Raw genomic sequence first — 12,898 nt, 5'->3', positions numbered from 1 at the left:
CCCAATTCAAATCTATATTTTAGTCAAATTTATTGGTATACGATTGGGTATTGCTTCGACAATTTAATGAATATATAAAATTTATGAACACATTACAAATAAAATTATCAGCTGAGCTCAACTCATTATGCCATTTGAGGTGCGTTTCCAGCTTTAAATGTGTAATTATTCAAGGTGGGCCGAAAAAGCCCCTGTTTTGGAATATCGGGTTACTTTTGGCAAAGTTTATTTGTATGTTTTGACCTCCACATAACTTTTTGAGGATTTAATTTTAACTAAAAAATCAAGTGATATTATCATTTGATATACTCCAAACGTGTATTAGTACATTTGCAGGGTATCCGAGAGTTTTTTTGTTAGTTTTTCTTATATTTAAGTTGCCCGTCAGCAGTTGAAAGAATATTTCAAATTGTCTTTGGACTTGGTTAAAGTGGCAAATTGTGTTGACTATTAAATGTTATTAGTTAGCGAAAGCATCACTAAGTTTACGTAGTACTTAAAACTTGTTTAATATTTTAAGACATTTGCATATTAATAATTGGCTAAGTCGGTCATTGTTCAAAGAGAATTTCAGGTAAAATGTTGCCAGGCTCTGCAGATTGCTCATAATTATCTAGCACACATATATAACTGTATTCGAATGCTATTCATACACAGATAGATACACACACAGATACACACACAGATATACACACAAACACACACGTTATCCTTGCTTGCCGCAGGTTAGTTGCAACATGCGCTTCCTTTCTACATGCGAAAGCGCGCTACATGAAAAGTTTTTACTAATTTACATTCATTACACACATTTGCAATAAAACTAGCAGCATAACGCGACTCAATATATATATATATATATATATATATATATATATATATGTATATATATATGTACATATATATTACTCAAACACACACACACATGTAGTGAATGAGTGAGTGCCACATACAACTACATTGACATTTTACATGCTTCATTAGCGTGTAAGCGCTAATAATGAAATTTCCTTATGGCTGCATTGCAACTTCATATCTGTGTGTGTGTGTGTGTGTGTGTGTGTGTGTGTGTGTGTGTGTGTGCGTGTGTGCGACTGGGATTTGAGCTTGGCTCTGCAGTTCAGGGGGTGGGTTAAGGCTGCATATTGATGCAAAATTATGTGCCCGCTGCAAAACTTGAGACGTTGTTCCACGTAGCTAACCACAATTTATGTTGCTTGTGGCATCTAAATACAACTGCAACACCAATGTGCATATAAAATTTGAGCGGCAATGTCTGACTTAAAGATGCTCCTTAAATGCTCTCATAAATACCATATATATATATATATATATCTATAGCACCTCTAATGACATTTACACGATATATTCCCAGATAGGCTGAGGTATTTTCACATTCTAAAAATTGCCCTTTTGAGATTTAAATTGATTGCCCAACATTGATATGCAACAAGCACAGATGTGATCCCGAAAGAAAGCAGTCATGAAGAGGCCAGTGTTGTAGGGAAATGGGGATTCTATGACAGGAAGTGGCTTATTGCTTTTGGATTTTTAATTGCCTCATTATTGCAGTTAATTTATTGCTTTTCGTTGGGGCAGTGACAGGTGTGTAACCTTTTTTAGAAAAATGTGTGATTTTGGATCACGTATGAGCCATTAATGATTGACCCTTTCCATTGTGGATCACTCAGTGGCACTTGTGTGTGCGTTCGTGATTGAGTTCTTTAAACAGGAGATTGTGTGCGAGGCGAGGAAACAATTGGAAGATCGGTTAGCAGTTGCCGCACATGATTTGATTTTTGATCAGTGAATCTTTTTCTCTCTCAATGAATATAACTCATGGGACAACTCACACAACTAATTGTTTTCCCCCACACTATAATTATAGTATTTGTTTGCCACGTTTGCCACGTGCTGGTGCGCCTTCTTTGTGTGCTTGGTTCTTTCCCTTTTTACATTGTACTCTGAGTGATATGATCATTTCATACAGGCTTCATACCTAAGATTATAGATTGTGATTTCAAAAACCTCAGTAGTTTTCAAACTCTTCAATCGACAACTCAGTCGTTGGACAGAGTTGTTTTTGTTGATGAAAGGCTATTGTTTTTGGCATTATATATTTTGTTTAGCTACTCATTAAATTATTCGGAAATATAAAGCAAACTAATATTAATATGTAATACATACATCGATCATTTTTCTGATACTTTCACTTTTACAGACTTCATGAATTCTTAGCTTATTTGTTATGATATTGAAGGCCGTCAAATGATCTTTTCAAACTGACTTGTAGCTTGTTTGTAACTTGTAATTTGTAACTTGTTTGTTTAGTCATAGACATAAATAAAACCTACAGAAATAATTACTATCAATCAATTGATTGATATTGGTTTTATACAAGGGAGGTAAATCGGATTTGAACCTTGAACTAAAGGGTTTCTCCACAAATACAGTTGACCCTAAGCAAAAAAGAAACAATTTTGCAGTCTGTCCAATTTTCTAACGATTTGATTCTGGAATATAAATTCTCTAATATATCACTCACTTCGGTTCGAAATATAGATGGAAATTGTTAACCGATGTCAATAAGAGCTGCAATATGAAAAATGTGTTATTTCTAACATGCAAGTTGAGTTGTGGTTTGTTAAAAGCCCAGACTTATATGGCTAACAGTGTTCACTTATTATATAGAAGCTAACTCCTATAATATATAAGATATATAATTTTACAACAAATTCTATTTCTGCCTTTATTTATTCCTATAAATGCATTTTGACATAATATTGATTATCTACAAACACTAAATTGCGATGACAAACAAACAGAACACATAAAAATTATGATTTTACTTATGTACTTTACATATAATTTCCCAACTGATATTATACCCTTTATAACAAATGATGGGTACAGGGAATAACAACAATAACAAGAAATTTAGACAGCTGCTGCTTTAGATTTTGAGGTGCATCTATTTGGGAATTTCCGCTGGGAGCTGATTGGAACTGATCAACTTCAAAGGCTTCAAAAATGCTCTGACACGACAATCAAATGGGCAAACAATCCGACACACTTAAGCATATAGAGAGAGAGTACAACAAAAACAACACACACCTAGCAGCACACACACACACACACACAACAACAACAACAACAACACACACGCATTCGGCAGTCAGTCAAAAAATGAGCAGCGGAAATGATGGCGCAGCAAGCGGAAACGAAGCCGATGATGGCGACTGCTAAGGAATGCTAAATCTGCTCTATATATATATATGTATGTATATATATATATATATGAATATGTATATTCATATATCTGGTAGAAGGCTGCCTTTCAGTTGGCGTCTGCTGTGCTAAAGAAATTAAAATTGCATTACACAACCAGGCGAAAGACGGATCTGCACTCGCTCTCTCTCTCTCTCTCTCTCTCTCACTCTCTCGCTCTCTCACACTGTCTCTGGCTCGCTCTCTATCGCTCTCATTATGTGTGCGTGTGTGTGTGGCATAAATATTTCAATATTTGTGCACATTTGAAGCTGCTTAGTAACGCCCATGGCACTTGGGGGCACGCTTAGCATGATGGCATGTCGTCCAGCCAGGAAATAGTTTAATTAAAATACCTTTAGCATCGTCATTAAGAACATTACATTTTCCAAAAGGTATGCAAGGGCTGGTCGCCGAAGAGGGTTTTCCATTTCAATGGGTTTTTGCCTTCGCCTTAGCTGACCATTTTCATTGTTTTCGCATGCAAATTTTGCGTTCGAGGGAAAAGCAAAACAATAGATGAGCATATATATATATATATAAAAAAAAAGAAAGAAGAAAAGAAGAAAATAATAATAATATAAGAAGTCAAAAGCAAAAGTTAAAGAGCGGCGAGCGAAGAGCCTTTAAAAAGAGGCCACAACACATAATAATAAGCGCAACAACAGCAACAAAAATGACAACAACAATGTGAACATTGACAACATAGACACCAATGGCATATATAAAACATGCAAATTTGCAACACGCCCCTTGAATGATGTTGTTAAGCGTATGAAACAAAGAGAACACAAAAAGCAAACAACAACAGCAAGAAAAGCACATAAAAAGTGAATGCAAATAATGGTTCGCTATTCTGAAGACGACACAAGAAATAACAGTTATATTTGCTCGGCATGCCGAAGCTTAAATATCCTTGTGCACAGCTTTATTGAATTTCTTATGCGTCCTTTGACCTGTGACATTATTTTGTTAACCGATTAGGCATGTTATTATTTATTTGACATATTTTTATGCTTAGAATTTCTTTTATTCATTTTATGCTTAGAATTTCTTTTATTTAACTTGTGTATTCTTCATTTCTTTATCTATTTAATGTGGACATCTTAAAAAAAAATCAAGTAAAAAAATAAACGATGCGATTGTAAATATTTGCTGATATTTGTTAGATTCTGAGAGATATACGGTTTTATCGATCATCTTGAGTATCATTTTTGGATCCGAAATGGGCGGATATCTTTATAATTATTTATTATTTTTTAATGTTTTGTTTTTTATATAAAATATCAATTGTGTCTATAGCGCTTCCATCAAGCTTAATTAATGAATTTATTTTCCTAGGAAAAATAGATAGAAAACATATTTATGGGGTGTCCTATTAAAGTGGCGAAAACTATAGAAACCTTCAAGCTTACCAAGATTCTTGCATTATCTTTGTCATCACCTGAATAGTACATGCATTAAATCTATTTTCTATCTCTTTTCCCAGGAATATTACATATTCTTCTGGCCAAGGGATACATTCTATTATGATGTGTTGAGAGGTTTTCTTCTAAATGAAACAAAGTCAAAAGTTGGGTGAATAGTCTCCAAATGTCCTGCCAAGTTCCCAGTCGATATAGCTTGCCTAAATCATTTTTGATTCTAGCTGCCTAAGAGAGAATTCTCTTATCGGAGACCGGTTCAGTGCCCCAGGCTATCGACTCCAGTTGTCTCTCTTCGTTTAATATGGAGATCTGTATGGCACCAAAAAAAACCCATTATATTCCAAGTTTAAGCAAGATAGTCTTCAAATTGAGGACAGCTCCAACTATAACCTATATTCACTCGTCCAGTTGCTGCTGATCAAGTATATATGTACTTTGTGGGTTAATTTAAACATTTAATTTAATGAGTTACAAGCTTCACGCCACCCTTCAAAATACCCTCTGCAAGGGCATAAAAAATATACAACGTAAAAAATAGAAAAACAACGTAAAAAAAGCAAAAAGTAGGAAAAAAAAACAAAAAGTCAAACAATACGATTAACATGAAAACAATCATGACAATCAGTAACCGCAAATGTCAAATTAAATTATCAATAAATTTGCACGAAGAGACAACAGTGGCAAACCGTAGAAAACTGTGAGCGAAAACATCAAGCCCCCGACACCCCATCCACCCCCTACCCACTCCCCACACTGACCCTCTCAATTCGCCTGGGGACGCGAAAAATTTGTCGTTTGGAACAAGCAATATCAAGTATACGAAGCATTCCCGCTGCTGGATGCTGGTGAGGAATGCTCGGCGTCTGCAGCACATAATGAAATCATTTGCAAAATGAAAACAACAAGAGTAAGGAGAAGTTGAAGCAGAAGAGGAAGAACAACAACAACAAGAATAATACACACACACACACACATACACACATTTGAATTGTTTTCGCTCTTTGTCCACTTTTGAGGACATTGTCCATCAGTGAAACTTTTGCACACCATTGAATTGAATTGAAGACGCTGTGTAGAAATAAGGAGACACCAATGCGAGAGGGAGTGGGAATGGGGTAGGGGTAGGGGGAGAGGCACACGCGAATAGGGACGCACTGGTAAAAAATGTTGATAAACGTTATTTCATATAAAATAAAATACATGTTTATTTTGTGGGAGCAGCGCAAGTGGGTGGGTGCGAGTGGCAGTGGGAGGCGTGCCGTAATCGAAAGTACTCCAACGGCCTTGAAGTCGCTGCGTCGCTTGTCATTCGATTGAACGATCTGCTTTGAGCAGCAAACAGCAGCAGCAGCAGCGCTGCCTTAAGAGAAAATTTCCCTTAAGCGCAGGGGTAGTTGGGCAAACTCAAGCGCTCTCTCTTAAGGGTTATTTCGTTGTTGTTAGCAAACAGTGCTGCAAGGCTCTCTGATTCGGGTACTTTTATTTTTGAAAGCGGGGAAATACCCCTAATGAGACTCGGACAAATATTTGGAATAAGTCAATATTACTTTGATTAAAGTAAGCTGAATAAGGGTATAAGATTCCAACATAATTCTAAAAATTACTTTACAATCAGGAAACACTTAATAATTATGAACATAACTCATTTATATATTTATAAATAAATTAAGCAAGCCGAATATGAAAGTAAAGATTTTTGAATATTATTATTATTTTTTATTTATTATTATTTTGTGAGCTGGAGGTTCTAATATTATCATTATTATTTTATTATTAACATTACTATAATTATTTTTATTATTATTAATATCAATGTTATTTGTTGTATTACTATTATTATTAGTATTATGTTATTGCAACAACTATCACCAGTCAAAAAATGCATGGAATTTTGCTCTTGAAAATTGACTCGCCACCCTTTCGATGCCGCATAGTATGTGCCACAAGTTCCACAAAGCAAAAAACTCATGCAGTTGGGAAATTCTCTCTTTGGTGGAACGCATTCGAGCAGCGACGGAATGTCGAAACGAAAAGAGCAAACGTGCGGCAGCATCGTAATGGCAATTACATTGGGTTAGTCTCAGAGTTCGCGGTTCGTGTTAACCAACAAACCGACCCAACACCACCCATCCACCACACACACACACACACATAGACACACAGCAGAAGTAACCCTCCTCTAGTTACACGAGCTTCGGGTGTTTTGCGTGTTTGTGTGTGTGTGTGTGTGTGTGTGTTTTGGTCGTCGTGTGTGCTAACTGTTGAATCAACGAGTGGTTGCCGAAGACAAACTGGCCCAGTCGTTCGCAACGAGGACGCAACGCAGTCTTCGACCAAACGCGTAACGAGGCGGTTCTGTTTCATCTCCTGTGCACATCACACACGCTTCTTCGTGCAATTTTACAGTTTGTGCAAATAAATTACGCATCTAGCGAATGTTCAATGTGCATCAATCGTGCGGATTAAATTGGTGTCACTGCGTAAACAGTTAACACTGGCTGTCAGCTATTTGCTGTCCGCTGCCCGCTGCCCGCTGCTGTTTTTGTGTTGTATTTTGGAGATGCCAATGCGACTTTGTTGATTTCGGCTGCTGATTTAAATTCAAATTCGGCTCTCGCGCTGCTCTCGGCTCGGCGCCGCTCTCAATTTTGCGGCCAGTTTTTGTGACATAAAAAATATTTGTGAAAATCGTACAAGGCTTGTATTTTGTTGTTGTTCTTGCCCCAAACGGAGGCACGACTACCAACGACTACCAAAAGAAAGAAACGCTGTTGGCGCCATTCGCCCATACTTAAGACGCAGCTTCCAAAAACAATACGCAAAAGTGAATTGAAAAACAAAAAAATTTAAACAAAACAGCAATTTAAAAATAAAGTGAAGATAAATCAAAAGTTTATTTTATATGAAATAAAGTTGATCAACATTTTTTACCAGTGCGTCCCTATTCGCGTGTGCGTGTGTGTGTGTATGTGATTGCGTGTGTATACGTGCGTGTGTACGTGTGTGTGTGTATGCCACTGCGTCCGTGTGTGTCTCTCTGTGTGAGTGCGCGTGTATAAGGACTTTGCCTCTGCCAAAGCCAAAGCAAGCAGCAGAAACTGAAACTGCATTTCTGGCTCACAATTCCCTGTCGACAGTTGAAAACTTGGTTAAATATAACAACAACACGACGACAACAACAACAACAACCACCACAATAACAGCATACAACGCCAACGATAACAACAAACAACAAACAAGTTGCTTGTGCGTGATTGTTCTATTATACAATAGGTAAGTGTGGCAGTGTGTCCGTCCGTCAGTCAGTCACCTGTTGACGGTCTGTCTGTCCTTTCAAAATATTTATGTAAAAAAAACGAAAATGTTGCTCATTTATTGAATTTACTTGTGCTGGCAAGCAAAGTTAAACAAATAAATATTTATAGTATGATATTTTTATTGTTTAAGTGTGGGAATGGGGAAATTGAATAGCTTTACGAGATTAAATAATTAGTAAATGTATTCAGCTAAGTAAGTAAAGTAAAAAGTAAGTAAGAATTTGATTAATAATTAATTAAAATATATGTTTTTTAGAGTCAAAGCAAAAATAAAAAACACTTCAGCTGGAGCCAGCAAAAAATATATGTTTCAATTATAACAGGAAAAAATATTAAATATTAATCAAATCAGTGTTGAGAGACAAACAAACTTTATCGGAAAACTTTTGGGACTGCTAACAAAATAATTATATATAAGAAAAATAGTATTTTCTATTAGTTTAAAAGTTTTTACTTATCTTAACTCGAATTTAACTTGTTTAACTCGAAAATGGCAATTATTCAGCAGCATAATTGATATTATCAACTTAAATTTTGTTTCACTTTATAATTTTTGTGCTCTCCGATTTCTCATTAATTAATGCAAAATATTTATATACATTTTTAATATCATTAAATAATTCTCATTTTCTGTTTGTTGACAATCGCATTGGAATTTTATGAGCAGCTTTTCCGGTAAATTGAAAAGCATTGCTGAACATATTTGCTTGTGTTAATATGAAAGTGTACAATTTTGGTAAGCAAACATAACAAAAATGTTCTGTGATTATTAAACTAATGTATAAAAATGGGACATCAGTAGAAAATGTGTTAACATAAAAACTTATTTTTAATTTGAGCTGCAAATTGTTGAATTTTTTACAACATTTTTATGGTATATTCATAAAATAGAATACATACAGAATACAATTTGCTTAAGGCTAACAAAAACATAATAATATTTAATTATATTTGTTGGCAGCTTATCCTAATTCAAGGGTATCAAATCTTCGTGACGATAGACATTTGTAGTAATTTTTTTTCCCGATTTGTCCTCTTTATTATTCATTAATTTGTATTGAGAAAATGCATTTAACAATCAATCAAGAACAAGCATGTGAACACATAAAATAAATAAATTAAAAACATGCATATATACAGATATATTTTGTACAATGAAGTTTTTATATTTCAATATCAATCATTATACGAGCAGAGCATAACTTTATTTAAGGCTCTGTCAGCTTTAAGTGGCGGATTTAAAATTCATTTCAGATTTACCTATATTTAAATTAGCAGCTATTATTTAACAATTTATTTCCTTTCTTTTTATGCAAATTTTAATAATAAGAGTGCTTTATGGTTATTTTTCCAAATGCGTTTTGAGTGTTAAGTGCCGATTAATAAAGTGTGCTGAATAAATTATTTTTTAACTACTTTTAAATGTTTTGCAATTGTTCAAGATAATTTTGTAACTGTTTGCTGAGCTTAAGCTACAATGGAATAATATAATGGAATTAATATATCAGCAAGTGAAAATCGTTTCCTGGTATGTTGTTTTAGAAGAATATGTATCCAACTGCATTTGAGAAAATTGTCCATTGACCCTTTGGTATCAATTGCTGTTGACTTAGAAGCCACAACTACATATATATATATATATCTCACTACATACAAACACATATATGTATAAATATTTGTCTAATTAAGTGTTGTCTCAGTTGCAAAACTTCAGAGTCGGATTCCCACATTTGCCAGTCGGTTAAAAAATGCATTACTTAATTGAAAAAGATCCAGTTGAGTGGCTTTGTCTCTTTCATTTAGCTGACCTTTCTCTCTCTCTCTCTCTCGTTTTCGCTGCATCTCTTTTCCATTGTCTTAATTAAGTGTTCTATTATCAGAAAAATACATTTTAAAATGTATTCGCATTCATACTTACAATTTAAAAATAATGTTTAATATAATTGGCAAAAATAAGACATCAAAAATCTATATGGCAGTTTGCCATTCTGAGCTTAAAATCTCATTTTGCTTTAATTTACGATAAGTTCTGCAAAAGCATAAAAAATGGCCAAAAAATAAATCAGTTTTAATATCTGCCACAGTAAATAATATAAATCAAGCCAGAAAAAAAGGGGAAAAAATGAACAATTCAAAAAATGCATTCAAAATGTTCAGTTGAACTCGCGTCCTCTCACTGTTGCTGCTTGCCGCTTGCCGCTTGTCGCATGCCATGTTTGTGTGCCAGTTGCACATTATAAATGCTTATGAATATGCAGTCCTTAATTTCCGTTTAATATGCTGCGGTCGCCCGCCTTTAACTGCGAGTCACATCAATAAATAAATATTTCAGCAGCCAACCATTCAAACACATTGCAACGCACATACTTATGCACTTGCAATAAATGAGTATGCCACATCAATCACATGCCACAACAGCTGCAAATGATTGCAACATTTTATTGAGTCAAATAGCTGGCGGCTCTTTTCAGCTTTTATTAGTCGGCCAAAAGTCAGCAGCAACTATGACTACCGAGTGTATTCACATGTTGCATTCACTATATTCATCTGTGAGTGAGTGTGTGCTAATTGTTTTAAAGCATTCGAACATGCATTTTGCCAATTAAACATGGCCGCAAATGATTTTCTCTGCAAAATAATGACTAAATGTAAATAATTGCAGCTAACAATGCAGCAAATGTGGGCAGCGACCAATTTGATAACAAATAACCAAACTTACACATATACACACATGCAACGTTATGCACACAACACACCACGCACTCGTAACCACACACTCGAGTACATGCAGCATGTAGCAAGTAGCATGTTGTTCCAATATATTTGCTTGCCACTTGCCTAACACCAATGATTATAACTCTGGCACCAATGCAAGATACCAAATGTGGCTCGACTTCGAGTTGCCCAGCATTACATTAATATTCAAATCAATTTAAAAAATAATAAATAAAATATATATGTTTTGCTTTGCTCGTCGGGCTTATATAGAGTTATAGACTTTCTATTCCACTACACAATATAATAAGTAGTTCGATCAGGAATCGATTTCTTCTACACTCTATTCAGTTGCGATTATCTATTAAAGACGACATCAAATGTCGTATTGCATATATGTCTAATCTAAATTGAGAAAGGTAAATGCTTTCTATCCCTTGTGGACCGCAGTTAATCTGCTGACATTTGAATTTTAGTCGGCAGTTTGAAATCTTATTATCATGTTTGAAGGATTAAGTAAATTGTATTTATACGACTGGCTGTGACCAGAATATTCCACATTTCCATTTTTTTTCCATATTGTATCAGAAAGGTTGACATATTATAATATAAATTATATGCCAAGTTTCAATAAGATATCTGTTAAGCTGACTCAGTTCAACTAACTCCATACAAAGACTTTCGAAAGGCGCACTGTCAATCAATAAAGAATTGTTTGCTTAAATTAAATACCAAGCTCATTAAACTCGCTCGTGTACATAATTTCATAATTATTATACAAATAACAATGTCAATTTTGACTTGTGGGTGTCAATTTAGGGTATTTACTAAGCAAGCTAAGCTAAGCACTATGATCAGGAAAGATCGTAACGTTCCTACTGGTCTTGAGGCTATTAACAGATTGGTTGCCCATCAGTTACTGAAATTTTATACAGATTTTAATTAAGACTTGCCGGACTTCTTCTTTGATCCTTGAGACGTGGGAGGCTGAAGTGCTGTTTTGTGTACCAGTTCCCTTAAGAACTCTGACAAAAGTACAAATTACATCTTGAATTTTCCCTCTTCCCGGTTGATATCGGCTTCTTGGAAGTAGACAGAATGGTTCTTTGCAATGGTCCAAGTCTTTGGCCATTGAATCTTTGAATCATCTTCCAGATGTTTCTCTGAACTCTTAAAATTAAATTATATATTGAATAGTCATGTATACATCCTTACCTGATTAAATGTATACTTTTTAGCAAAAACCAATAAAAAAAATGTCAAAGGAAAAATATTAAACATTAATTTTTATGTCACTTGCCCAAGGTATATTTGAAATCACATCAATAGAGTTATTCATTTGCATAATCTACAAATTACAGGGTATCTGGACATTTGGGAACTCATTCAATTTTGCGATTACTTTTGGCCCATTGACAATTGGTGAAAATGGATGCATAATGCGCGTTGCCAGGCAATTAAGAAGCGATTGACTGGAATGACAAAAGCGAACGCTTAATGGCAATTTAACATTCGGCATTAATATTAAATAATTCATCAAAATGTGTGCGCTAAGAAAATGCGTAACTATTAAAATGCCAGCTGCTGCTTTCATTGAAGTACTTAAGCCAATTTCGTTTGGGATTATTATGGCTAATTGTGTACAATACTTTTATAAGTAACTGTTGCCCATTGCCCATTGCCCATTGCCATAGCAATTCATTTGGACGCGTGCACTTTTCACTTTCACAGCCAATTTTCGTTTTCATTTCAGATACACACACATATACACAAACACACACACACACACAGGCACATTTTCCAACTAAGCGGCAGTTTCTTATCGGAGCTTTCCTTTTTGACTATTGACTAATTAAAAAACAGCAGAACTCGAGGCTAGATGGCATAATAAGCAACTGCTGCCTCAGTATTCGCTACTTCGCCACTGTTAAAATAACAAAAAGAAAACACCGCAAAAAGAGTGGAGAAGAAAATGCCAACCTAAAGTAGATTTTTGCTCGTATTTTCGTAAATGACCCAATAAATTTGCTCTCATTATGACGACGTGCCACGAACGCCCGGCTGAAAGCTGAAAAAACCCCTCCTTGCTGCTCCTCTGTAGAAAGTAAAATAAATGCTTCTCAAATCGTAGCACAAATAAAACCCACCTAGTACACAACTACTTCTTTTACTGGG

The sequence above is a fragment of the Drosophila grimshawi genome, unplaced genomic scaffold, assembly GCF_018153295.1.
Source record: "Drosophila grimshawi isolate 15287-2541.00 unplaced genomic scaffold, ASM1815329v1 contig_311, whole genome shotgun sequence".
In the NCBI taxonomy this organism is placed as follows: Eukaryota; Metazoa; Arthropoda; class Insecta; order Diptera; family Drosophilidae; genus Drosophila; species Drosophila grimshawi.
The sequence above is the reverse complement of the archived record's forward strand: the minus strand, read 5'-3'. Positions refer to the sequence as shown.